The 25,043-nt window shown below is 38.8% G+C and overlaps 1 long non-coding RNA gene across 1 annotated transcript in view; it reads left to right on the forward strand.

Annotated features, from left to right (window-relative positions):
* Positions 1 to 25,043, forward strand: part of LOC308608171 — a 553,808-nt gene that overhangs the window by 243,280 nt on the left and 285,485 nt on the right. The window contains exon 2 of the long non-coding RNA XR_014014102.1: positions 24,602 to 24,656. This is a non-coding gene — a long non-coding RNA (uncharacterized lncRNA). The remainder of the gene's footprint in view (positions 1 to 24,601; positions 24,657 to 25,043) is intronic.

Consider the following 25,043-nt stretch of genomic DNA (forward strand, 5'->3'; position numbering starts at 1 on the left):
GTCTCTCTCATTCTCTCCCCTCATTTGGTAGCCAACCTGAGGCCATTGGAGATAACAGACCAGCTGGGGTGTCCACACCCTTAATCTGACTGATGCCCTTGTCAGGGTCTTAATGGCCTTTGTCTTCCAAAGCCTCTGTCATCCTTACTTCTTGCTCTGAGGTCTAAAACAACTGGCCTTTCCAACCTTAAAGTTCCCATATTTCTAGATTCTCTCACGTCTTCTAGGTTTCTGCTTAGAATCCATGCCTAAACTCATCCTTTTCTTGTAGTTCTTTGCTAAATAAAAGTAACATCAACACACACTACTGTTCTTTTTCCATTCATTTCAGCTAGAGCTACCTTTAATCTGCCTTCCAGTTTACTATGGACCATGGATTTATCACCTTTGCCACTCTATAGCATGGCTCTATATTTTTCCAGCCTTCTTATGGCTCAACCATATTCAATATTTGATTTTCAAGGTCCCCTGCTTACTGCATCAAGCAGGCAGTGAAGAGGAACACAGTTTTGTTGTTTTTTGTTTAAACAGGTCAGGTCTGTAGGTGCTGCACATTACTTCCTGTCACAATCTATTGCTGCAAGTTACTGCAAAGGAGAAAGGAAAATATAGTTTAGGTTGTCTGTTCAGGGAGAAGTAGTAAGAGGTTTGAAGATCAGTTAGCAGATGCCACCACAAACACTAAATGCCAAGCACTCAAATTACCATGTGGAAGGAAAATGGTGGCCAGAAGATTTCAATAATACTATTGTATTCTGTCCCATTAACATTAATCTCCATGAGTACTTAACTCTGTATTTGCTGCAGGTATACATTCAAGTAGCTAGTTTATGTGAACTTGTTGGATGAGAGCACAGACTCTAAAGCAAGACCTTTATGTAGATTCTCAGTTTTTAATCTATAATTATAAGGGATTTTAAGGCATCCTTCGAGAGGAAGGAATAATACCGAATGTAGGTATTTTGCTTTAGTCCTGTGTAAATCTCCATCTTTCATCAATACTGTAAAGTTACCTACAGTTGTGGAAAACATCTGAGTGGGTTGACAAGTTGATCTGAAAGTGTACTTTAAATTTACATGAAATATGTAAATAAAGGCTTTTGTTGTAGTTTTAAGGAAAATAGATTTCCTAGAAGCTTAAAATATTTCCTGTTTTTAAATTACTTTCCTACTACCATTGTACTATTTGATTGAGTGATATTTTGTTAAGTGCTATCCTTGATTTAAAGTGGTCTTCGTGATTTTTACTTTTTGTAAGTATTTAATCTGCATTTTCTGGTAAAGAAGGGAAGCTTTGAAAAGCTCAGACATGTCTTTAATTTTAGTAAGTAAATGAGTTCAAGAGAAATTTTTTTAAAAAGATGTAAGGGGAGAAGGAAAAAAGAAAAGGCGGAAGGAGAGGGATTATATTACTTTAGTCTGAGTATAGCCGTGCTTTATGAAAAGGAAGAAAGGGCTGGCTGAGAGCAACGTCTTGGGGTTTCTTCCTCCTCACCACTTGTCCTGTAGCTGTTAGAATTAGCAGCAGATTCCCAGCCTCTCTGGCAGAGGGAGGAAAGCTAGCAGCATATTCCCACCTCAGAAGGACTCTGTCCATATGCACATTCAAGAGGATGGAATGATGATTCATCGGTGGTATCGTTTCTGCTTTCTTCATCCTGAAGTTGGGTGACACAGTAACATCATAGGTGAGGGATGACTCTTGTAGATGTAACTTTGCTGGTGTGGTTTCCTCCACTCCCACCACTTGTCAATCAACGTGGCACCTCTTTATGGAGCTGGACGACCTGTGGGCCCTCCCTCACCTCTGAGAATCCTCCAGCTCACTGCACAGACATTCCCAGGCCTGACCCCAGGTGTTCAAGCCCGGTCTAGCTATGGCAGGACGGCAGGTGCTTCTGACTCAGAGAACCCGCTTCTGTCGAGTGTATGTGGCAGTTATTCATCTGTGAGCTTCCAGTTCTACCTGCAAACCTCCCCCAGGCTGAGTGAAGAATGTAGACCATTAGCTGTGTGTGTAACTTATTACAGAATGCAACAGTTACCTCTTAAGCAGCATGTAATAAAATGCCTGATTTCACCCTTGGAATATTCTATATACTGTCTTAACTTTAATGGAAAGCATAGGCCCTACTTTGTGACGCTGGAAACTCTGGGACAGACAGTAATATACAGTGAATATGCTGATGCGGCAGATGCGTAATTCAGATACAAGCAAAATTAAAGAACAGTTTTGAGAATAAGTAGGTGCAGTTTGTTAACCCGCTGGTATAAATGCAGCAAAACAAGAGGAATAGTTACCTTAAACTAAACCTTGAAGTTATCGCTTCCGTCGCTTGCTGAAGAGGAGTATTTCTTAAAATAAATACAGGGGTGATGTCAGCAGTAACAGAAACTCAGATTTTACATTCCTACTTGTCAAAGCAGCCTTAATTCCCTGTAAGTGTAAGTCAGGAGCACGTTGAACTTGGACAACTAGGTGGCGCTGGTGCGTTATCCTTTCGGTCCTGGAAAAGCGAGTTCAGAAGTCGCCTTCTGTATTCCAGTCAGTGGGCTAAGGTGCCCGTGACCCTCGGCTGCACGTTTCAGCAGTAATTTACGAGACTGAGGGGTGCATGTTGGAAGTGGTGTCAGTCTTCAGAGGACACCAACTACTCTCCAGCCTCCCGTTGGCATGTCATGGCCATGGACCTCGAATTCACTATTTTGGTTTTTTTTTTCAACTTTCTAGAAAAGCTAACATTCTTCTCGTAGAAGGAAGGATTTTGAATTAAAAAAAAAAATTTCCCCTTTGGGAATGTGAGTGCTTAGAGACGCCAGAGTATTAAAAAGCGCTAATTCAAAGCGATTTTGTTGCCATCAGAGGGGTAAAAATGAAATTTCACAACATTACCACCAAAGGGACGCTCTTAACTGCTTAGATGCTATGTAAAGGCAGTGTTTGACTTCTGAATATAGAGAGATGCAAAATTAAGTGATGGAGGCACATAGTCGTGTGGATCTTACGGTGTCGAGCGCTGATCTAAGTACTTTGCGTATATTCATTCCCTGTTTTCCCACAACAAACTTTGAAATAGGCACAGTGATTCACTCCTTTCTGTGGATGAGGTTACTGGGACACAGGGAGGGATAGTAACTTGCCCCAGGCTTGCAGCTACAGCGGTGAACAGAGTTTCAAGTGGAAGGAGAGTTTTCTTTCTTAGTTACCAACTGCCCTTAAAGGAGCCTTCATCAACACTACTTTAAATGATTGGAGTGTGATACAGATGCTTAAAGTACAAAATTAAAATAAACTTGAAAGGAAAATTAGAAGAATTGGGCATTTATTTGATAGCAACATGATAGCTTTAGGATCAATAACTTTGTATCATAGAAATAGGATGGAATTTCAACTTGCATATAATTTAAATGTATTAGAGAGTGTGAGACACATCAAGAAGGATATCAAGGCACCTTTGAACCGGCTCATTTGAAACCTGCATACCCAGAGGGAACCAGCAATGGTGTCCCCATATAATGATGTAGAAATACATTTCTTTGATTTTTTTTTACTCTCCTTCCTTTTCATCAGGATCCTTGACAAATAGTATTTTATATCTTAAATATCTTTTCTTAAAATATAAGTATAGGCATTGAAAAAGTATTTCAATGTTCCGTGGAAAGATGTTTGTTGCACACTTACAATAAGCCAGGAACTACACCAGAAAAAGCATCAGAAACAAAAGAATATGACTTAGTTTTCTCTTGCTGCGTAACAAACTACCAAGCATTTAATGGCTTAAAACAGTCCCTGTTCACTGGCTCACAGTTCTATAGGCCAGAAATCCTGGGTCCTCGGTATAGGGTCTCTTAAGCCAAAATCAAGGTTTGGACTAGGCTGGGCTCTTATCTGAAGAGTGAGGAAGGCTCATACAATCAGTCAACTTGCTTGCAGAATCCAGTTCCTTGCGGTTGTAGTGCTGAGGTTTCTATTTTCTAGTTGCCTGTTGGCTGGGCGTTGTTTTCAGCTTCTAGAGGCTGCCTGCATCCTTGGCTTGTGGTTCTCTCCATCTTCAAAGCCAGCAATAGTGTGTCCAAACCATCTCACACTTTAAATCTCCCTGACTTCTCATTGTGTCTTCCATTTCTACCTTTTAAAGGATGTGTGATTAAATCAGGCACGTTATGGCTAATCTCCACATTTTAAAGTCAACTGACTGGGGACTTTAATTACAACTACAGAATCCCTGCAATACCTAGGTTAGAGTTTGAGAACAGGAATCGTTAAGGCATTGTCTTTATAATTCTGCCTAACAAATGGCTTATTCCATCAAGGAGCATGTTTTGTTTATCTTAGGATTTGTTCTAGTGGACATACTTTTCTAATGACAAGGGGTGAGTATTAATTACATGTATAATAAATTTAGAGATTAAGCAAACCAAATTATAATAATAAGCATCATCAATTAAGTGCATTGAATATGCTTGGCACCTTAAGATCGTCATACAACTCTCTAAGTATAAAGCTGAGTTTCAGAGACCTTTCAGTAACTAGCTAACATCAGCCAACCAGTAAATGAGAGAAGCCAGACTTTAAGACAAGAACTGTGTGAATGTAGTGTCTGTGCTTTTTGCTATGCCGCAGGAAGGGAAAGGGATCTAAGAGTCTTGTCCTTGAGAGGAAAGTTATGCTTCAAGCAGAAAGATTAAATTGTTGTGCAACATCAATATAATTAATGATTCATTACAGATAGCATAAGAGATTTTTATATGTGTGTACATGTGGCACTGTGTCCATTTTTATCTGAATAGTTAAGAAGTTATATGTAGGTAGGTGTGTGTGTGTGTATGAAACTAAGATGAATTCAGAGATGATAAAAGCTGTTATATAATAATCGTTGAGAAAGGATTTTGTCAGGAATGGAGAAACTTGAGGAGGACCTAAAACATCAGCTTGCAGATATGGTAACCTTATATTTGTTTACTCTATCTTCCAAGCTATTTAAAGCGCACTATTTTAAATTACAGTGCTATATTTACAGCACATTTTTAAAAAGAAACAGCATCTTGGACAATAGCTCATAAACTTTGGGACTAACTCCTCTCATACTGATGGATAAAACTTCCTTGTCAAATGTATGAATTACAGAACCAAGAATGCCAAAAGCAGTTTTTAGCCTGGTACTGATGAATTGAAACTTACCCCTCAGGGTGTGGTTCTTAAAGCTGCTGATGGGGAGAAGACCCTAAAAGGGATGGAACATGGAACAATCCAGTGGGGAATTAAGGACTATTGGTCAGGTCGCTACTCCTGCTACTAATAATACTATTATTTATTAAGTAATTAGGTAGGCTGGTGTGACATTGTGATTTACAAGAAAAATAGGTTTGCTCATTTAGATGACCAAATATGTCTGGAATATTTTTTCATATATAGTTGGTTTTCATCCAGGGTTCCTGCTTCATAGCTCCCCAAACCTTTGGAATTTACTAAGTGATGGGAGTTTGAAGGTGTCTCTTATAATATGTTAATGAGGTGACTTCTAGAAGGCACTTAAGGGTGGGGGCTGGATGCCAGTGGAGCCAACCAAGTGATACGAGGGTTGGGACTTTCCCTCTCATTCCCCAACGTCTGGCGAGGGGAGAGAGACAGGAAAATGGCCAGCGAGTCCATTAAATGACTGTACCCACACCACCTCTGACACCACCCAGAGCTAATACAGAGCCACAGTGTACAGCCTCAGTCCCAGAAGACTGCCCCTTACTGCAGACCCCCATCACCAGTCTGGGCCTCCCATGCTTCTGACTAACCTGGTATAAATTGGGGTTTCCCACGAGCCCCTCTTGGGTTCCAGAATTTGCTGGGTTGGCTCAGAACTTGAAAGTACTCAGCTTACTCTTACTGTTTTATTATAAGCCACATACAATGCATGAACAAATAAATGGAAGAGATGCATCACCCAAGGGTGGTACGGGGGTGAGTGATGGGGGAGTTTCCTTGCCCTCTCCGGCAAGTCGCTCTCCCAGCACCCAATCCCAAAACTCTCCGAATGCCATTGTTTGGGGATTTTTATGGAGGGTCCACAGAAGCGCCACTGATTAAATCATTGGCCAATGAGGATCGATTTAATCAAATCCCCTCCTCTTCCTGGAAGGGGGTGGTGTGGCCCTGAGAGTCCCCGCCCTCTAGTCACATGGCCGGTTCCTGTGGCAGCCAGACCCTCCTTCAGGAGTCACCTCATTAGCATAAACCCAGGGCAGGTTGAAAGGGGCTTAGCGTGAACAACGGAGGATATTCCTTTCGCTCAATCCCTCAGGAAGTTCCAAGGGCTTTAGAACCTCCTTGCCAGAAACTGAGAGCAGAGGCCAAATATTTATTTCTTATAACGTCACATACGTATTCATTTTCATATTGATTTTTGTAAAGTAAATAGACCTCATTTCTTAGGGCGGTTTTAGGTTTACAAAAAAAAAAACAAAGAAAATGTGCGAAGTTCCCATATATCCCCCCCTCCCTCCATCACAGTTTCTCCTATTGTTAACATAGTGCATTTGTTACGATTGATGAACCAATTTGATAAAGGATTATTAGGAGAAGGTCATAGTTTATATTAGGGTTCACTATTTGTGTTGTACAGTTAGTTCTGTAGGTTTTACCAAATGCATAGCGTCATGTATCTCCCATTATAGTATCATGGAGAAGAGTTTCAGTCCCCTAAAGATCCCCTGTGCTCCGCCACTTCCCCCCCAATCCCTGGCAACTACTGACGTTTTTACTCTGTGTAGCTTTGCCGTTTTCAGAATGTCGTGTGGTGGAATCCTATAGTATGTGGCATTTTCAGACTGACTTGCTTCACTTACCAGTGTTTGTTTGAGGCTCCTCCACGCCTTTTCGTGGCATCTCGATAGCTCATTTCTTTTCATTGCCTAGTAATATTCCATTGTCTGATAGACCATAGTTTATTTATCCACTCACCTATCTTGATAGCTATCTTGGTTGCTTCTAATTTTTGGCAATTATGAATAAAGCTGTTATAAACACGCATGTGCAGGTTTTTATGTGGACATAAGTAACTTTCAACTAATCTGTGCAAATACGTAGGTGTGCAGTTGGTGAATCATAGGGTAAGACTGTTAGCCTTTGTAAGAAACTGAAAGACATCTTCTGAAGTAGCACTACCATTTTGGATTCCCACCAGGAGTGAGCTCCTGTGGCTCCACCGTGGATCATTTTCAACAATTACAAATGAGAGTTGACTCTGATTATTGGAAGCTTTAATAGGCCTATTGGCATGAACAACAAAGAGATATTTTCATGACTACCTGTCATTGTATACTCAGTAAGGCTTTGTGATACTTCATGTCTATAAATTACAATAATAACACAAAATGTTTTCCTTGCCCAGAGACTTTTATTTTAGCATAAGCTGACAGCTGGATAATAATGTTAATAATACGGCTTCCCTGGTGGCGTAGTGGTTGAGAGTCCGCCTATCAATGCAGGGGACACGGGTTCGTGCCCCGGTCTGGGAGGATCCCACATGCCGTGGAGCGGCTGTGCCCGTGGGCCATGGCCGCTGGGCCTGCGTGTCCGGGGCCTGTGCTCTGCAGCGGGAGGGGCCGTGGCAGTGGGAGGCCCGCGTACCGCAAAAAAAAAAAAATAATAATAATAATAATATTAATAATAATAATAAATTTAAATTTAATTATTTAATGGTTACACATATTTCAAGTTTTAAACATGTTAGCGTATATAAAGCAATTGATTCAACAAATATACATGATATTGTAGGTAATTTATACAAATACGAGTAATACATAGACTCAATTAGTATGAACGGCATATCCTTGTGACAAAGAGCACAGACTTTAGAAATGGGTGACTTGGACAAATACTTAACTTAAACTTCAGTTATATCATCTGTAAAGCAGTTATAATAATACCGTCTACTGAAGCATGGGAAAACTCTGGAAATCAGGAAAGTATAGGATATATTTGGTGGAGAGTGAGAAGTTTATTTGAGCTGGAAGGCATAATTCTTAAAGAACAATATACTGTGGAGAGTCCTGAATGTACGTCTAAAGAATTCAGATTTTATTTATTAGTGTGTGGAAATCTGAAGAATTTTTAAAGGGTCACACATGGATTGTGGCCTAGTCAGAGATTTACTTTAAGATTACTTGAGAATGTAGTCAAGAAAATTTTTGAAAGATAAAATCATTATGGTGTGGCAAATGCTAGTCTGTTATTCATTTCTACAAGTTAGAAAGAGGGCTCCTTCCATCAAGACATTTTACTGCCATCTCCTAGAGAATCTATGATGACTAAGATATGGTGGCACCAGACAAGAGTTGTGCAGTGCACAACAGTGCAACTGTGTGCAGAGATCCTCTCCTTAAAATCTTGCTGTTCCTTCCATATTTTAAGAAAACAAATTTAAGAAAGAAGAAAATTTCTTAAGAAAGAAAGAAAATTTGTCTTTAATTTCTTTTTGAACTAACTCTTCTTCTATTCCCTTTGTTTTAAATATCACTTCATGCAGATAAATCCAAAACCGTTACCTCTAACCCTCACATTCTGCCTTAGAGTTTTATTCAGCATACTGGACGTGCCTATCTGATATTTTAATACTTTTCAAACTTATCCGGAATTGAAGTAATTATCTCCCAGCCTCCAAACAGCTCTTCCGGATGACTCTAGCCCTGTTAACAGCAATGCTTTTCTCCCAGTCTCTCAGGTTTCAGGCAAGAGTTATCTTTGATTTCTCTCCTTTTCTTCCTACATTCAGCATCAAAGTTTATGTTTGTGCAGGTTGTGTAGGACCCAAATCTAAGAGGTGTCGGTTACATCAGAAGGAGTGCAGATGTATATAGCGATCATGACAATTTTCTGGCAGATGACAGCACATGTTTTTATGGAGAACCCTGTTTTTTCACTGGCATAAAGGCCTTTATAGGCTAGTGACAGTGTTTTAAGGAGGAAGTGAATAGATTCTAAGAAGGTGGAGGCATCAAGTATATAGTCCATGCCCCAGATCTTTAGTAATAAATAAGTCAAATCCATGGCTACGAGAGAAGATTGTATGATCTAAGTGTGGCGAGACATTTTTTATGATTGAAAAACATATAAGCACAGAGAAAAAATTATTAAACGTGTAAGGGTCTGGGATAGAGGGAAGAAATGATTTACCAATGTGAACTTATTGCAATTGCATTAATCACATTTTATAGTGTAGAAAACAATGTAATAAGTTGTATGGAATCCAGTTCTGATTTTCTGCTTAGCCATTCCACCTAAAATATTCTGAGATATTCTCAAGGATGAAAAGACTTAGCTCCCGGGACTAAGGGGTCATTGCGTAGATGGTCATTGCCCTTCCTCTCAATTTTGCTCTACTAGATGCATATTGCAGAAAGTTTGCCAGGGGACAAATGTGAGAGACATTTTCCTACTCGAATCAAAATTGTAAATGATTGGAGTTGATTGACACCTGTCACCAGATCCACACACAAGGCTGATGGCACCAGTGCTCACGAGACACAAGAGGTTTCCCTGCACACACCATGAGCTTCTCTCCATGGTGTTCACAAGGGAAATTTTATGCTGATTTAGCTCTTTGAATGGTAGGTGCTGGCAGTTGCTGCTCCATCACATAAAGCACAGGTTATTTCACTTTGCAAAAGCAGCCCATCACCACATAACGAGTCTGTAAGGACCAGTTCTTTACTATGTCAGCAAACAGTTACATGACAAAGGGCTGAGACTATCAGCTGAAAGTAACCAAGTCCTTGGAGTTTCAGACATGAAAAATGGTCATTATTATTTGCATTAACCAACAATATTTGCTATTTTTCTTGGCTAATTCTTATCTTATTTTCTTATTACTTTATGTATGTTAAAATGATCAAAAGAAGCACCACCTTTCATTAGAGAACAGTACCATGTAGACAGGGCAACAGGCATGTGTAATCCCTGTTTTACAGAAGAGAAAACTGATACCCAGTGAGAGAAAGTTGTGGAAGCACAGTTAGTAACTAAGAACTGCACAGATTGTTGCCCCATCTGTGGACTGTGACCCACTACCTCTTTAAAATTAGCTCTTTAAATTATCTTTGAGACCAGCTAGAAGGCAACTCCCAGTACGTGAACTTCACAGTGTCCTGCCAACGTGATTTGGTCCAGCAATATAGTGGATTCTCACGTAAAAAACCCACTTTCAAGCCCTCTCCTACTTTGTGGCCACTACGTTCAGCTCTTGGATTTCAGCACAAAAATTTCTTACCCAAGAGCTGAAGATGTAGAGATTTTACATTATTAAAGGCAACACTTTGCAATACACTGTATAAAGAAAAGCCTTCCTTACTGGGATCTATATGAGAAACTTTAATTCAAATCAGTGTCTTTCAGGTATTCATCTTCCTCTGGGAATGCCAGAGCTAGTAGAAGTTTACTGTTCTCAGACAGAAGTACACTGGAATCCTACTTTAAAACCACCTTATAGAGAAAACCATATACGTGATTCCCTGCAACAATAGTCTTTTCATTCTTCTGTAATTGAATATCCTTGAATGGTATCCAAGGTACACTCAGCACTTTCCCCACTCTCTCCTAGAATTCTTGTCTTAATGTGAACTGTTTCACAGTTAGTTTTTAGTAGATGTCTCTTCTGACATAAAATATGCATCCTATAAAAGATTTTCTATTAAGTTCTAATCTCAATTAACCAGACTCCAGTAGATATTTAATAAAGCACAGTTGCATAAAAGTTTAATATGTTCATGTTCGCATTTGGATTTAGGTTAGATTCATATACACAAAAGGGACTAGACACAATCAGTCTACTTTGTGATTCCATGAAACACTCAAAAATAGGCTTTTGTTCCATTTATTTCCATGTGCGTGTGGATAATCTAGAGTTCATTGTAATCATAAATCTTTCACTTTGAGTCCATATAACTGCACACATGTAAACATAGCCTGTGTGTTTTAAAAAGGTTAAAAAAAAAAAAGAGTTTTCACTTCCCAGTCACCTTACTTGATGTAAATTAACTAAAATTCCTTTGTTGCTGATTTGGTTTATAAGCCCTAAGGAAACAAAACATGGATTTACTTTTGTATCTTTTTTATGTAGTGTCTAAATAACTATCATTTTTGAAAATAGAGATAGTTAGCTATGATACAGTGTTAGTATAAACCAGATGGAGTAATAGAGACATAAAATTGATAGGTGTGGGCAGGCTGTATGCTAAGGCATATTTAATCTTCAGCTCACGAATCTGTAATTCATTATCTGATGGGAATACATCTAGGCTATTGATTTCAATAAGATAAAGACTTCTGGTTTCTCTAATCATGTCCATTAGTTTCCTGCAGACAGATTAATAATTTTTCACAATTGCTAATGGCAATTGTAGGCATTTAATTTTGCTACTGCCCTCGTATAGTTGCTACTTGGCAACATATTTGCATGGTATTAGATAAAAAATAATCCAAAGGCTATGAAGCAGTCTTCATTTGTTATAGCACTTTGTTTACAAAAGCATCATTATGAGCAGCACTTCAAAGTACAAAAAATTTTCACCTATTATTTTTTTAATTAGAAATTTATGTTAGACTTTAAGACAACTTTGTTGCCTGAGGGACTAAAAACTTGTTTTAAAAATGGATCACACAGAGAAGATGAACTTCTTTAATTTCCTTTTACTGATAAATCTGAACACTGTAAATTTGAACAATGCTTCTCTTGAAGAGAATTGCAGTTATCTTTAAATCCATATATAAACTTTTTATAGATTCTGCAATAGATTTTTTTTAACTATCTCATTCTGTATGATCTAGACTGGTTGTTGAATCTGATATGTATTAATTTTTTTGGAAACAGCTTAAAATTTTGTTCTACAATTATTTTAAATTAGGTAAGGCCACCCTAGGACTTTCAATGGCATTTAGTTGCTGAAAGATTAATTAGTTTAGAGGAGTTTCTATCGAGGCATGGACCTCTGGAGAGATTTCTATATAGATAGAGAATCAGTGCTCACAGTAAAATTATTGTTTGCAAAATGATCTTCAACTCCAAACATTAGCTCGGATTCAAATGATAATATCCAAATAACTCAACTTTTGACATACATAAGCATAACTCATTTTTTTTTTTTTTTTTTTTTGCGGTACGCGGGCCTCTCACTGTTGCAGCCTCTCCCGTTGCGGAGCACAGGCTCCGGACACGCAGGCTCAGCGGCCATGGCCCACGGGCCCAGCTGCTCCGCAGCATGTGGGATCTTCCCGGACCGGGGCACGAACCAGTGTCCCCTGCATCGGCAGGCAGACTCTCAACCACTGCGCCACCCGGGAAGCCCTCAGCGGTTGTGTTTTTTCTCCCTTTTATGTGTTAGTGGTAAATACTGAACATCATGATGGTCAAGTGTTTATACATCTTTTACCAAACTCCGAAGGGCAGTTGAATGGTCTAATTGATTTTTAAAGTTACACGTCAGATACAGTGCTGCAGTATCACATTTACAAAGTGTTCCATGGGTGTCCGCGTTGGAGATGCTAATTATTACTTATTGGGTTAAAATTTGCTGCTAGGCCTTAGGGACTGTATTAGTCAGGGGTCTCATGAGAAACAGGGTGTGTGTGTGTGGAGAGAGAGAGGAGGGAGGGAGATTTATTGATTGATTAAATGGCCAGAAGATTGTTAAGGCTTGCTGAATCCAAAATCTGCAGGGTAGGCCATTAGGCTGGAGATTCAGAGAAGAGCTGCAGAGTGATTCCAATGACAGAATTTCTTCTTGGTCAGGGGGAGGTCGCTCCTTGTTCTATCAAGGCCCTCAGCTATCTGGAAGAGGCCCATCCACATTATAAAGGGTAATCTGTTTTATCAAAGTCTACTGATTCAAATGTTAATCTCATTCCAAAAAACACCTTCCCAGAGACATCCAAGATAATGTTTGACCACATATCTGAGCATCATGGCCCAGCCACATTGACACATAAAGGTCAACATCACAGTGACCATCTCTCCTATGCATTTTATCTCTCCATTTGCATTCATGCATTCTGTTTATACCACTGTTGCTCTTTCCAGCTTTTCCAGATGTTTTCAGGGTTGTTTGTTTGTTTCCCACTGAAGGATTATAAAAGTTATTGCTACTAAAACCACCACCATTCTAAATGATTCTTACAAGGACCACTGTTACTGTTGCTACTAAAGGGAATCAATTGCTACACACCTTCTATGTGGTTGGCAGTGAAACATGGCTTTTACTTACATACTGTATGTCTAATCCTCACACCAAAAGAGGAAGATAGTTATAAATACTCATTTTGCAGGTGAGGGACCTGAGAGTCAGTAGGATTAAGGTGCCTGTCAAAGGCCTTACAGTAGTGAAGTGGCCCAGCCTGGACTGGAGCTCATGAATCTTTGCTTTTCCATATACTACCCTGCATGACTTAATTTTTGTCTTGTATATTGTACCATAGTCATTCACCTGTTATGACTTCACAGTGACAAGAGGAATTTTAAATGTAAGGAAGGGTCATTAAGTAAGATATTACAGGTTTTGATACGAAAAGCCCCTTGATCATTGATTACTGTGAGAGTTTATGTAAAAGCTACTTGAGTTTTTAAAACAGCCCTGTAGTTTGGATTATTTTTAGAGTGATCCGGACCTGAGAGAGGAAAATAGAATACACGCATAGTCTTCCCTCTGTCACCTCTGTCTCACCTTGTGTGAATCGATGAGAGATGTTGCTGGAGAGATTCAACTTCGGATGACTTGGTAAACATTGTCAAGATTCAAGCTGAGGAATTTGGATTTGCGTTCATTAGAAACAGATAATGCTGTAGGTTCACAGGAAGAAGCATGTGCTACAGCCAAAGGGACCAGGAATCCTCTGTTACCGCCTCACATTCCTGAGACAATCTCTTCATACTTCTTACATTATGATCCACTAAGATGCCTCAGGAGTGTTTTCTGTCACAGTGTTTCTATCCAAGTAGTGTCTCTCTCTCATGGTGATTATTCCATTGGATGCAGGAGTGGTATCCTTCTCTAACAGTTACATTGGGTGTGGAAAGTGGTATTACCTTCTGAGATCACAGTTCAGAATGTCCTTAATAATACGTCAGGCCTATTGGCAGTAGTAGATACAGAGCAGAGCTCAGAACTCTGTCTTGCCTGTAGTCACAACAGTCTCAGTGGAGGCTTAAGTGGAGACGCCTTTTCATTTGGGAGCTGTATAGGCTCAGGTGCCCTGAGCATGGAATAGAATTATCGGATGCTGACGTACATAATCTTTAGTTCTGGCACAATCTTGTTATTTTATTTTTATTTAATTAATTTTGTGTACAATTTTACAGGATCTCAGAGGGTTCACGAATGACTTTATGTCTTCCACAGGATAATTCACATTTTCCTGAATTTTATACAACACTGAAGTTTGTGTTTTTTGGTTTTCGGTTTTCTTGTTTAATTTTAAATCAATCTTGTTTGGGTTGGGAGAATTATTCACTTGATTTTGATCGGGTTATATCCCAAATCAGAGTGCATGTAGCCATCTTTAGAAAGCTTCTTATTTTAAAATGTTTTAGTATCATTTTTTTTTTTTTTTTTTTTTTGCGGTACGCGGGCCTCTCACTGTTGTGGCCTCTCCCGTTGCGGAGCACAGGCTCCGGACGCGCCGGCTCAGCGGCCATGGCTCACGGGCCCAGCCGCTCCGCGGCATGTGGGATCTTCCCGGACCGGGGCGCGAACCCGTGTCCCCTGCATCGGCAGGCGGACTCTCAACCACTGCGCCACCAGGGAAGCCCTGTTTTAGTATCATTTTTGTTACTGTTTTTCTTTTCAATTCGTCTATGTGCCACAAAAATGTTAAAGTATCCTTTTTTAACTTTTCTTTAAACCATTTATAAAAATTATCCATTAGGTCACACTCCAAGGGGGGCCCACTGGAAAGGCAGCCAACAGGCCCCTCTTAGATGGATCCAGAGGCAAGATGAGATAGCAGCCTGCAGAGTAAACGCTTGGGAAAAAGGGGGTGATTCTCAGTAGTCGCTCAGTCACTGTTCTCTAGATACCAAAATAGCTGTTTTGAAACTGTGAATTGTGTAGGTAGCAATGTGCAATTTAAACAGTTTGGGTATTGGAATACAGTAGCTTATACTGAGTGATTCAAGTAGAAACCACTGATGAAGATTTTACAAATTGTGTGAAGCTAATTTCCTATTTGGCAATCATTTACTTATTTGCAGTGATCAATATTTCTGCGAGAATTTAAACTCACAAAAATACTGGGTTGGGCTTCCCTGGTGGCACAGTGGTTGAGAGTCCGCCTGCCGATGCAGGGGACACGGGTTCGTGCCCCGGTCTGGGAGGATCCCACGTGCCGCGGAGCGGCTGGGCCCGTGAGCCATGGCCGCTGAGCCTGCGCGTCCGGAGCCTGTGCTCTGCAACGGGAGAGGCCACAGCAGTGAGAGGCCCGCGTACCGCAAAAAAAAAAAAAAAAAATACTGGGTTTTTTTTATTTTTAATTTTTTTTTTCAGTTTCAAGCCTGGGAAAGATTTAGGGGGTCCTGGCTCCAGTTCCAACTAGTTGCTGGTTGGTTAACTGTGGCAAGCTACTTAATACTTTAAGTCTTAGTTATGCGTCCAGCACTCTGCCTAGGAAATAGTGGGCACCCATAGTTATTTCTATTATATTCTAAACATTACTTTTCTTTCCAGTAGGCAACTCTGTCTCTGGGAGTTTATCATAGAATCAGAGAAGTCTAAAACTGCCTGCCCTCCAGGAGCTTACAATCTTGTAAAGCATTTAGTCCAACCTCCTCAATTTAAAAGTGATGTTTGAACAGGGAGTGTAATTGGATTTGCTTATGGTCTGAGGAAGGATGCTGATTCTTATTAGGTGCCATATGGCTACAGGGCAAGGGACTAATCTATGGGGCTCTCTGTTTACATATTGATGTCGGCTCTTAGGTTTTGATTTTAATGGAACATTTTGGTCCTGTAAAAATGCTAATGGCATTTAGCAAATGCTGAATCTGTGATAGGTTCTGTTTTAAGTACTTTACTTGTATTTTCTCATTTAATTCCTACAACAGTCCCATGAATAGGGAACAGTTTTATCTCTATATTCTGATGATGAGGAAGCTGAGGGTGCTAGAGATTATATGTCTAAGTTTGTAAAAGTAAGAAGTAACAGAACAAGAGTTCAAACCCTGAGCCTTATTCCAGAGTCCATGTAATTAGTATCTGACCTTCCCACCTCTTTGATAATGATAACCGACATCAGATAGTGTCAGCCATTGATAGTTCATTTGTTTTAGCTCTAGATATTCTAAAATTATTTCATTAATGTAGTGTCATTAGCAGCTTTTTGGATATTTTTTATTAAAAGACTGAAATGATTTCATATTTCCTTATAACCTAAAACAAAATTATTAGAAGATGGTATTTTACATTAATTTGTATGTTTATATTTTACTTAACATTTCATCAAGTGATCTTCCCCATGTAGATATCATTGTGAATATTTTGATATCAGAATATGAACCACTATTATTTTAAATATGTTATACTTTAAAAATTATATTGATATTTTTAAAATGGAAAATAATCTCATTATTTAAAAATGTACTACAAATTAATATGATCTACCCGAGTTCTTAGTATTTTTTTGGTGTGTGTGACCAAGCTTTACATCTATTTCATTAGAGAAAATTGGCTTCTTTATTACTATGAAATATACATCCCAAAATTCCTATTGCTTTCCATTGTAGTATAGTTTTATTTTTAATTTGAATAGTCAATATTAGATATACATTCTCCAACATTTTTTTCATATAGTTTTTCCTTTTTGTTATCCATAGATTATAGAAGGAAACATTTTTTTATAAACTACTGAAATTACATTAATCTAATAAAATCATCCTACTATTTTATAGCATTTAAAAATAACATTAATGACAGATTATAATTACTTATATTTATTCCAGTGAATCAGTAAAACTGTCTACCATTTTCAGGATTTATTGCTAGAATCATCAAAATGCTTAACTATTTGGATTCTACTTTTATGAGAAAACAGAAGACACAAATACTTATTTCTGTTTTATGTGAGGGAAATATTGTATAGTTATCAGAACAAAAGTTGAAGTGATGGGAAACATTGTTGATTATCTTTAGATGCACTAGAAGATATTAAGCCTTTTATTTGATATATTTTTCAAACTTTGAAAGAAGACAATATGTCTTCAGTTAAAGCAATCTAAGAGTAGAAATAGCATTTATTTAAAATAAGTTCTTAGCATATTTTTCGTGTCTTTGTTCTCCTTCTTGGCTGGACACTTGCCCATGTGACTTTACATGAAAATGTGATGAGAGTTGGGCATCCCACCCAGACCTGCATCCAGTTCTTCAAGCAGAAAGATAGTCACTCTCAGCTGACCTCTCTTTTTACTTAAATCACAAGATGCTAGTTAAAAATATTATTTAATCAGCCTTTTTGATATCATTTATAAATGGTATATAATGTAAAACTCTGAATTTTCCTCAATTACTAATTATCATTTTCAATTGTTCATGTATAGTTGAAATATATTACCTAAGAATTAATATGGTATAAAACAAAATAATCAAAAAACATAACAAAACCATTTATTAGCCCCAGACAAATTCTTATAGGGGAAAACAAAAAAATCTGTTCTGTTGTTGAATACATTTTACAGATGACTTCACTCTCTCAGTTGATATATACCATTTCTGTCCACCCTGCTTTCCATGCCTATTGGACAGGGATCATGCCCTGTTTATTTTTGTGTCTTAGCAACACAGCGTAGAGCACACATTCAATAAATGTCATAAGGATTAGGAAAGAGGTAGAAAGAAAAAAAAAGATTGGAGGGAGTGAAGGAAAGGACAAAGAAACGAGAGACAGTGATGCTAAGTTAACAGTGAATACTGCTTACACTTAGTGAAACACTATTACTTTACATAAGTCATTTTCAGCAGGAGAAGGTCTGTTCTCTGAGACTTCAAAGTACTCCAATAATGATGCTAAGGTGAAAATTCTGTCTTTTGAATGAGGAGAAGGAACCAACTAAATTACATATATGTGTGTGTGTGTGTGTATTTACACACACGATCTCTTAAAAAGAGCTGGAATCTTTTAAAATATGAACGTTTTGTAAGAATTTGTAGGAAAGTAAAATTTGCCATAGCAAACTGTTTCTTTGGCATGTGGATTATTTCAAGCTGAAAACAAGCGTAATAGACTCAGGAAGAACCTTTGACCTCCCCACTAACTGCCTAAAAAATGTAGGCAGAGGACCTCTTCCAGGAACGGAGCTGTCACCATAGAGACTACAGTAGGAACTAGGTGTGTAGACAGGGCAACTTAGCAAAGTCTGTTAAAATTCCTCTCTGGGTTCCATTGCCTCTGCCTGGTTAAGCATCCGCCTGCCAATGCAGGGGACATGGGTTTGAGCCCTGGTCTGGGAAGATCTCACATGCTGCAGAGCAACTAAGCCCGGGCGCCACAACTACTGGGCTTGCGCTCTAGAGCCCACGTGCCACAACTACTGAAGCCCATATGCACCTAGAGCCCGTGCTCCGCAACAAGAGAAGCCACCGCAGTGAGAAGCTCACACACCACCACGAAGAGTAGCCCCTGCTCGCCACAACTGGAGAAAGCCCACGCGCAGCAACGAAGACCCAACGCAGCCAAAAATAAATAAATAAACTTATTTAAAAAAAAAAAAGCCCAGAAGGAGATGTTAAACCAACTTAATAGTGTATCAGAATATTAACAAAAATTGTCATTGACAGTGTAACATAACACAAGTAGTCAAGGGGCAAAGATGTTGAGAAGGGACAGGACGAAAAGAGCACGCCGAGCTGTTAGGAAACCAGGGCCGTTTGCCGGATGCGCAGCAAGTGGGCCGCTTTGACGCCGAGGTTCAGCCGAGAAAGAGCTTCTTCATAAGGCGGCCAAGCCAGGAGTCAGAGAGCAAGTCTCATTTCCGCCTCCCGAGAGTCAAAGGGGCTTGGGACATTTATGGGACAAGCAGGAGGGCCTCAGGACCCGCGAAAGGTGATGGGAGGCAGGGAAGAGGGGCGGTAACTGAGGTTCTGCGCAGGCGCAAAGGGGTTCCGTGCTTCTGCATATTCATAAGCGAGGATTTGCGTGATCTGAGGGTGGAGTCAACAGGCCGGTCACGGGACGTCTGCGCAGGCCCAGTTTCAGGGCCCGTGGTGCAAACCAGCCTCAGCCGGTTTGCGCTTGGTGGGAGCTGACGCCGGCTTCCTGGAGAACGGCCGCGCTGTGTGAAGCTGGGAAGGTAGGCAATTAAGGAGAGGAAAAAAGAGAGAAAGTCGAACGTAAAACCTAAAGCGAGCTCAGCGAAGGCAGTTTACAAACAAAGGGGTTTGAACAAGCCGCTCCCTTATCCGTTGTTCTGCAACACAAGCTCAGGAATTCCTGTCAGGTGTGGGCTTCCGCTAACTCTGCGGGGCACGGTTTCAGAGCCAAGGTTTCTCTACCTTCCTCAGCCGCCAGCTAGGCCTGCCGTCTGGCGGGACCTTTATTTGCGGCTTGCTCTGTCAAGGGGCCGCGCAGACACGCGTGTGCAGAGCACGTTGGTGGTGTGGCAGCTCCCCTTTTCTCGCCTGCTGCGGAGAAGCCGTGGGTTCGCGTCTCCTGAGATGCTGAGATCGTGCCCTCCTCAAAGCCTAAGGCCAGTTCTCCTTGCAGATTTCTTTCCCCCTCTTTGCCCTGTAAGCCAGTTAAAGTGCCCTGTAGACAAATGAGACGTGTCCTCTCCCGTTCTTTTCCGGCTTTCCTTAAACCGGGGTGTGTTAGCTGCGACACCGTGGTCGTTTTGGACCAGATCGTTCTGTGTGTGTGGGGGGGAGGGGTGTCCCATGTAGTGTAGCATGCTTGGCAGCATCTCTGACCTCTACCCACTTGATCACGGTGGCACACCCCTGCCCCCCAGTTGTGACAACAAAAAATATGACCAGACGTTGTCCAGTGTCCCCTGTGGCCCCAAATTGCCCCTGATTGAGAAGCGCTGCCCTAAATAAAGGTGGTGCTTATTTCATCTCTTTATCCAATTACATACTTGGATTTATTTTTCAGTGTACTTACTGGACTGCGCCCCCGATTCATTCTCAATCTCTCCCTAATACCACTTACGCACATATAAGGAAAGAATGCAGGGGCAGTTTAATCTTCATTCTGGAAACAGCCAATCCCCAGGAGGACTGGCCCGATGACTTTGGCCTCATGAGCATGAAAAGTTTTCGCAGGACTGTTAAGCTATTACTATTGCACACCATTAAAAAAAAAAGATGAATAAACAATCCAATAGTGAAAAACAGAACAAGTGGTCAATATAATTATGCGGTATTAAAAATGTAGCTGAAAATAACAGAAGGTATGTTAAGTATTTTACTGAAATCACATGGGAAAATTTTGGTTAAAACATTCACACTTTTTTTTTCCTTTACTGTATCAGCCACACAGTTATTTTGAGCAAACCTTACCTCTGGAAATGACTATACAGAGAAAATTGTCAGATTATGAAATTTTTTTTCCCCTAACGGGATATGGTAAAGAATGAACATTAAGGATTACATTCCTAATCCGTTCCACAAACCCAGTGGTACAAGATGGGACTGCATAATGTGTCCACTTCACTGTAGTCTATTTGAAGCACCTGAGTTTAATGATGAAGAAGTTAATGTGGTTTCTAGTAGTGCCTAATTTACCCTCAAGAACGTATCTCATTATGGATTATTTTGTAGCATCAGTCATGCTATGAGATGACAAGACTTTATAAGACAAATACTATGGATCAACCTTCAGAGGCCAGCGCTACATGCAGGCAAAAATTCTCATTGGCAGAACAAAACAGAAAGCCCTTAATGAATTCTGCTACCGTGGCAGTATATTGTCAAGTCATGCACTAATAGCAAAAGAGCTGGAAAACCACACCAAGAAACCAGCATGTCTTTTGGCAAGCTGGAGACCAGGGTTTGGTGCTGAGCTTCCAAACATTCTAAAGGAGAGAATTAACATCAGAGGAAGCCAAGAATGTTCGTGCAAACTCTGCAGGCATTCAGGTGTGAATCCTAGAGCAGCTACATGAACCTGAGTGTTATTTTTTCTTTTTTTTTTTTTTCCTCTTCCCAAATGTAATTAGATGTTAGTTGGTTCAGTAACAAAGAACATCCCAAAAGGGTGTCTGGGACCACAGTCACATTTTAGGGAACGCAGCTCTACCTTCTGAGTCAATTCTTACACTGTCAACCTCTGTAATTTAAGATGTGGCAGAATTTCAAGGCAATTAGCGTAGTATGAGGGTGGCCAGATGTCCTTGAATGTTTAGGTGTGAGCCAGTATTTTATATTTTGTCTTGGGAAGATAACTACATTAAAATCTGTCTCAGATTGAATCATGTGGATCATGTTGTAAATCACCTGAAATATTAGAAAATCAGAGATTTAAATACATAAAACATTTGGGAGAATGAAGATATACAAGTTGTCTGTAAACGTTCAATTTATTTGTAGTATTTCTTTTCAGTACCTTTGTTTTAGGGCTGTGTTTGCCACCCAGTTTTCTAAAACTTTGGCACATACATGGCAAACTTACCTGAAACATTGTCTTTTTCTCTGTTTCCTTTATTTTTATGCAAATCCTATGCCTTGTTTCTTATCTTCCATTTCCTTTTTCTTTCCTCAAAAAGTGACAGCTTCCCATGTCTCTTCACCCATTGTTTCTTGACATGAAAGGAAAGAAAAATGGAAATGGAGCAGTGGATTTCAGACTTTGCTCCTTGAAAATCCCGGGGTAGCTTCTGAGCTACAGGTGGGGAGGGCACACACGGAGCAGACAGGGCTCTGAGGCTTCCATTCAACTTCCAGTTTACAAGTAGTATTTCATGTAAAGAAAGTTTTCCACAGCACAGATATCTCAACAGTGGTAGAACCCACGATGCTATCAGGTAGAGTAGACCCAGGATAGGACATTTGACCAAAGGAAAGTAATCATACTGAATAATAGAAGCATGGGGATATTGAAGAAATTCACTGTGGGTGTTTCATCTCATGATTACTCTTCCTTCAACCACCTTAAGTTCAACCCGTATCTAAAAATCAGGAACTTCTCATTCCCTCCCGTTTAATAGTAGCAAGATTTAGTAGCTTCTGCCATCTAAACAGGAGCAAAGCATGTAGTGGTCCAGGTATATTTCTATTGAGTAGGATGATTAAGGAGTATGAAAGGATAAAGATGTAACTATAGAGAAACAAGGAAACTAAAATTTATCTCAAATGATGTCTCTGTTGTCCCAAAGAAAGATTATATATCTCAGTAATTCCTATGGCTAGGAACATTTTATGAAAGAAATGTTCTTAAATGTATGGACACCAAAGGGGGAAAGTTGGGAGGCAGGGGGTGGTGGAGATGGGATGAATTGGGAGACTGGGATGGACATGTAGACACTAATATGTATAAAATAGATAACCAATAAGAACCTGCTGTATAAAAAAATAAAATTCAAAAAAAGAAAGGAATGTTCTTTTTAATCATAAAGGTATTTTGACTAGCTATGGCTTTATTATTACATGAAATAAAAATTATACTTTATTTGTATGTATTATAATAAGGTGTAAATTTAATTTTAAAATAAAAACAAACTTATACCGTACATTTTAAAGATTTGTCCTACATTAATAAAAATAGTGTTTTGCATTTATAGGACATGATGTCAAAATGCGAACATGTCCTAGCAAAAATGTTAAAAGAGCAGGAGTTCCTGGATTGTTAATTATTTGTGTTCAAGTTCTCTAAATTTAACCTCAAATTAACTGTCGTTAACTGTTAGCTGTTTGAATAAGAGGTTTGATAGTAAATAATTTATTATTTATCTTGTTATTTTCCTTGAGGAAATAACTTTATTTCACTAAAATATTTTAAAAAAATTTTGCCTATATAATGGAAGACTATTTCTTGTTTACTATAGAAATTTTAATACTTTTTTTTTTAAAGATACTGTTTTCTCCAAATCCAAGTGGTATTTTTTTTTTTTTTTTGAATCTCAGCATAGTAGAGAAGTATGTAAAGAATGTTTTAACTTACTCTATGTCAGCAGATTTTGATTAATTGGGGGAGAAAAAGCTTATTAAACAAAATAACATTTCCAGGGCCTCCCTGCTGGCGCAGTGGTTGAGAGTCCGCCTGCCGATGCAGGGGATACGGGTTCGTGCCCCGATCTGGGAGGATCCCATATGCTGCGGAGCGGCTGGGCCCGTGAGCCATGGCCGCTGGGCCTGCGCATCCGGAGCCTGTGCTCCGCAACGGGAGAGGCCACAACAGTGAGAGGCCCGCATACCGCAAAAAGAAAAAAAAAAAGAAAAAAAAAAAAAAAAAAAAAAAAAAAAAATAACATTTCCAATTTTGTATTAAATGTTACCTCTTCTGCTGTATAAAGTAGGACATATTTTGGCAAGATCTCAAGCTTTTAAAGCTAACATTGAACATATGGAGAAAAGACTTGCAAGTTGCCTTGTGTTCTTAACAGTAGCTGGAAAAGGAAAAGAAATTAAAATGGATAAACAGTTAAAGTGGAAATGCATGATTACAATGGAATGATACGTAAAGCCAAATCAAGTTTCAATGTAGAGTATATTTTTAAGTATTTTCAGAGAAATAATTTTCAGATTTAATATTTTCTGCAATGTTTTAAGATTAAAAATTTATTTTTTAAAAATATATTTTCAGATGATTTTATTTGTTATTATGTATGTCAAATTCAAATTTGTTATTTTTTTTTCTGTGTTTGGTAACATCGAACCATGAAAAGTAAAATTAGCATTTAAGAAATAATTCAAGGAAAAGATTTCTCCAGTAATATTTGCCCCAGTGAGCTGAGTAATTTTTGTAAATTAGTCTTTTGGCCTGAGTGATTTAGATAATTACTTAAGTTCTTTCTTTCAGGTTGAATATTCAGATAGTAGTCAACATCAAGCATACGATAAACGATTTAGTTTTTTCTTCAGTAAATCGATCAAATATTGAGTGAAATAGTGTATTTGACCTGTGTATTGCCCTTATATAATCCCTAATTGTTTTCAAGTAATGTCTCTCTAACTTGATGAGATCTTTTTCTATTATTATTTTCAAATTTGCTTGATGGATTAGGAAAGATGTGTTCAATCAAAGAGTTCTAGATAAACATTAAAGGATTAGTTTCTAATGAGTACATAACTCAAACTACTTTTTATTCACTCAGTATAAACCAATGATCAAGTTACCTGTGAACATTAAGGGTAGAGGGAGGGACATTAACACATTCTTTACTAGGATGTTTTTGTTTTTCTCTAATGGAAATTTTCTTTTCCTTTTTCAGTAGTATTTTTAACTTACGGTGTGCACTGGGAAATAATTTTCGCTTGCCTTTTGTAGTTTTTAATTCATGAAAATAAACCAAAACCAAGAGGTTATAGTTATAACATTTCTTCTTTATGAACATAAAAGAATCTTATTAGCTATTGCAATTTAAACTTTATTGTATTTTAAATTAACATACTCTTGTTTTTGTGACTTCTTTAACAGGCAATAACTTCAAGCTCCTGTGGTGGATATAGATTCTTGCTGCAAGGAAGTAACAGTAAGTGCTTATGTATATGCAATAACTTTTTAAAAACTGCAATATCTTAATATTTGGAACTCCATTATGCTTAAATGCATGAAAAAAAGTTAATACGGTTATTTAAATTTACTCTATCATTTTATAATTTCAATAAATTGTATTCACTCTAATGACATTCTACATAGAATTTTAATAGATTAATGCCAGGTCATTTTAATAATGAGGAAAATTAGACCCACAGCCAAGTCCTTCCATTTTGTCCAGTATGTTTATGTCAGTCTTGCTATGTAAATTTCACTTATGCATTAATGACATTAATTATCTCTTTGATTAGCTGATTTATAGAGAGTCTGTTTTCTATGGGCAATTATTTGTCAATTGGTTTTTAAATTTTGGATTGTGGGA

This window comes from Mesoplodon bidens, assembly GCF_964165515.1.
Source record: "Mesoplodon bidens genome assembly, chromosome: 20".
NCBI lineage: Eukaryota > Metazoa > Chordata > Mammalia > Artiodactyla > Ziphiidae > Mesoplodon > Mesoplodon bidens.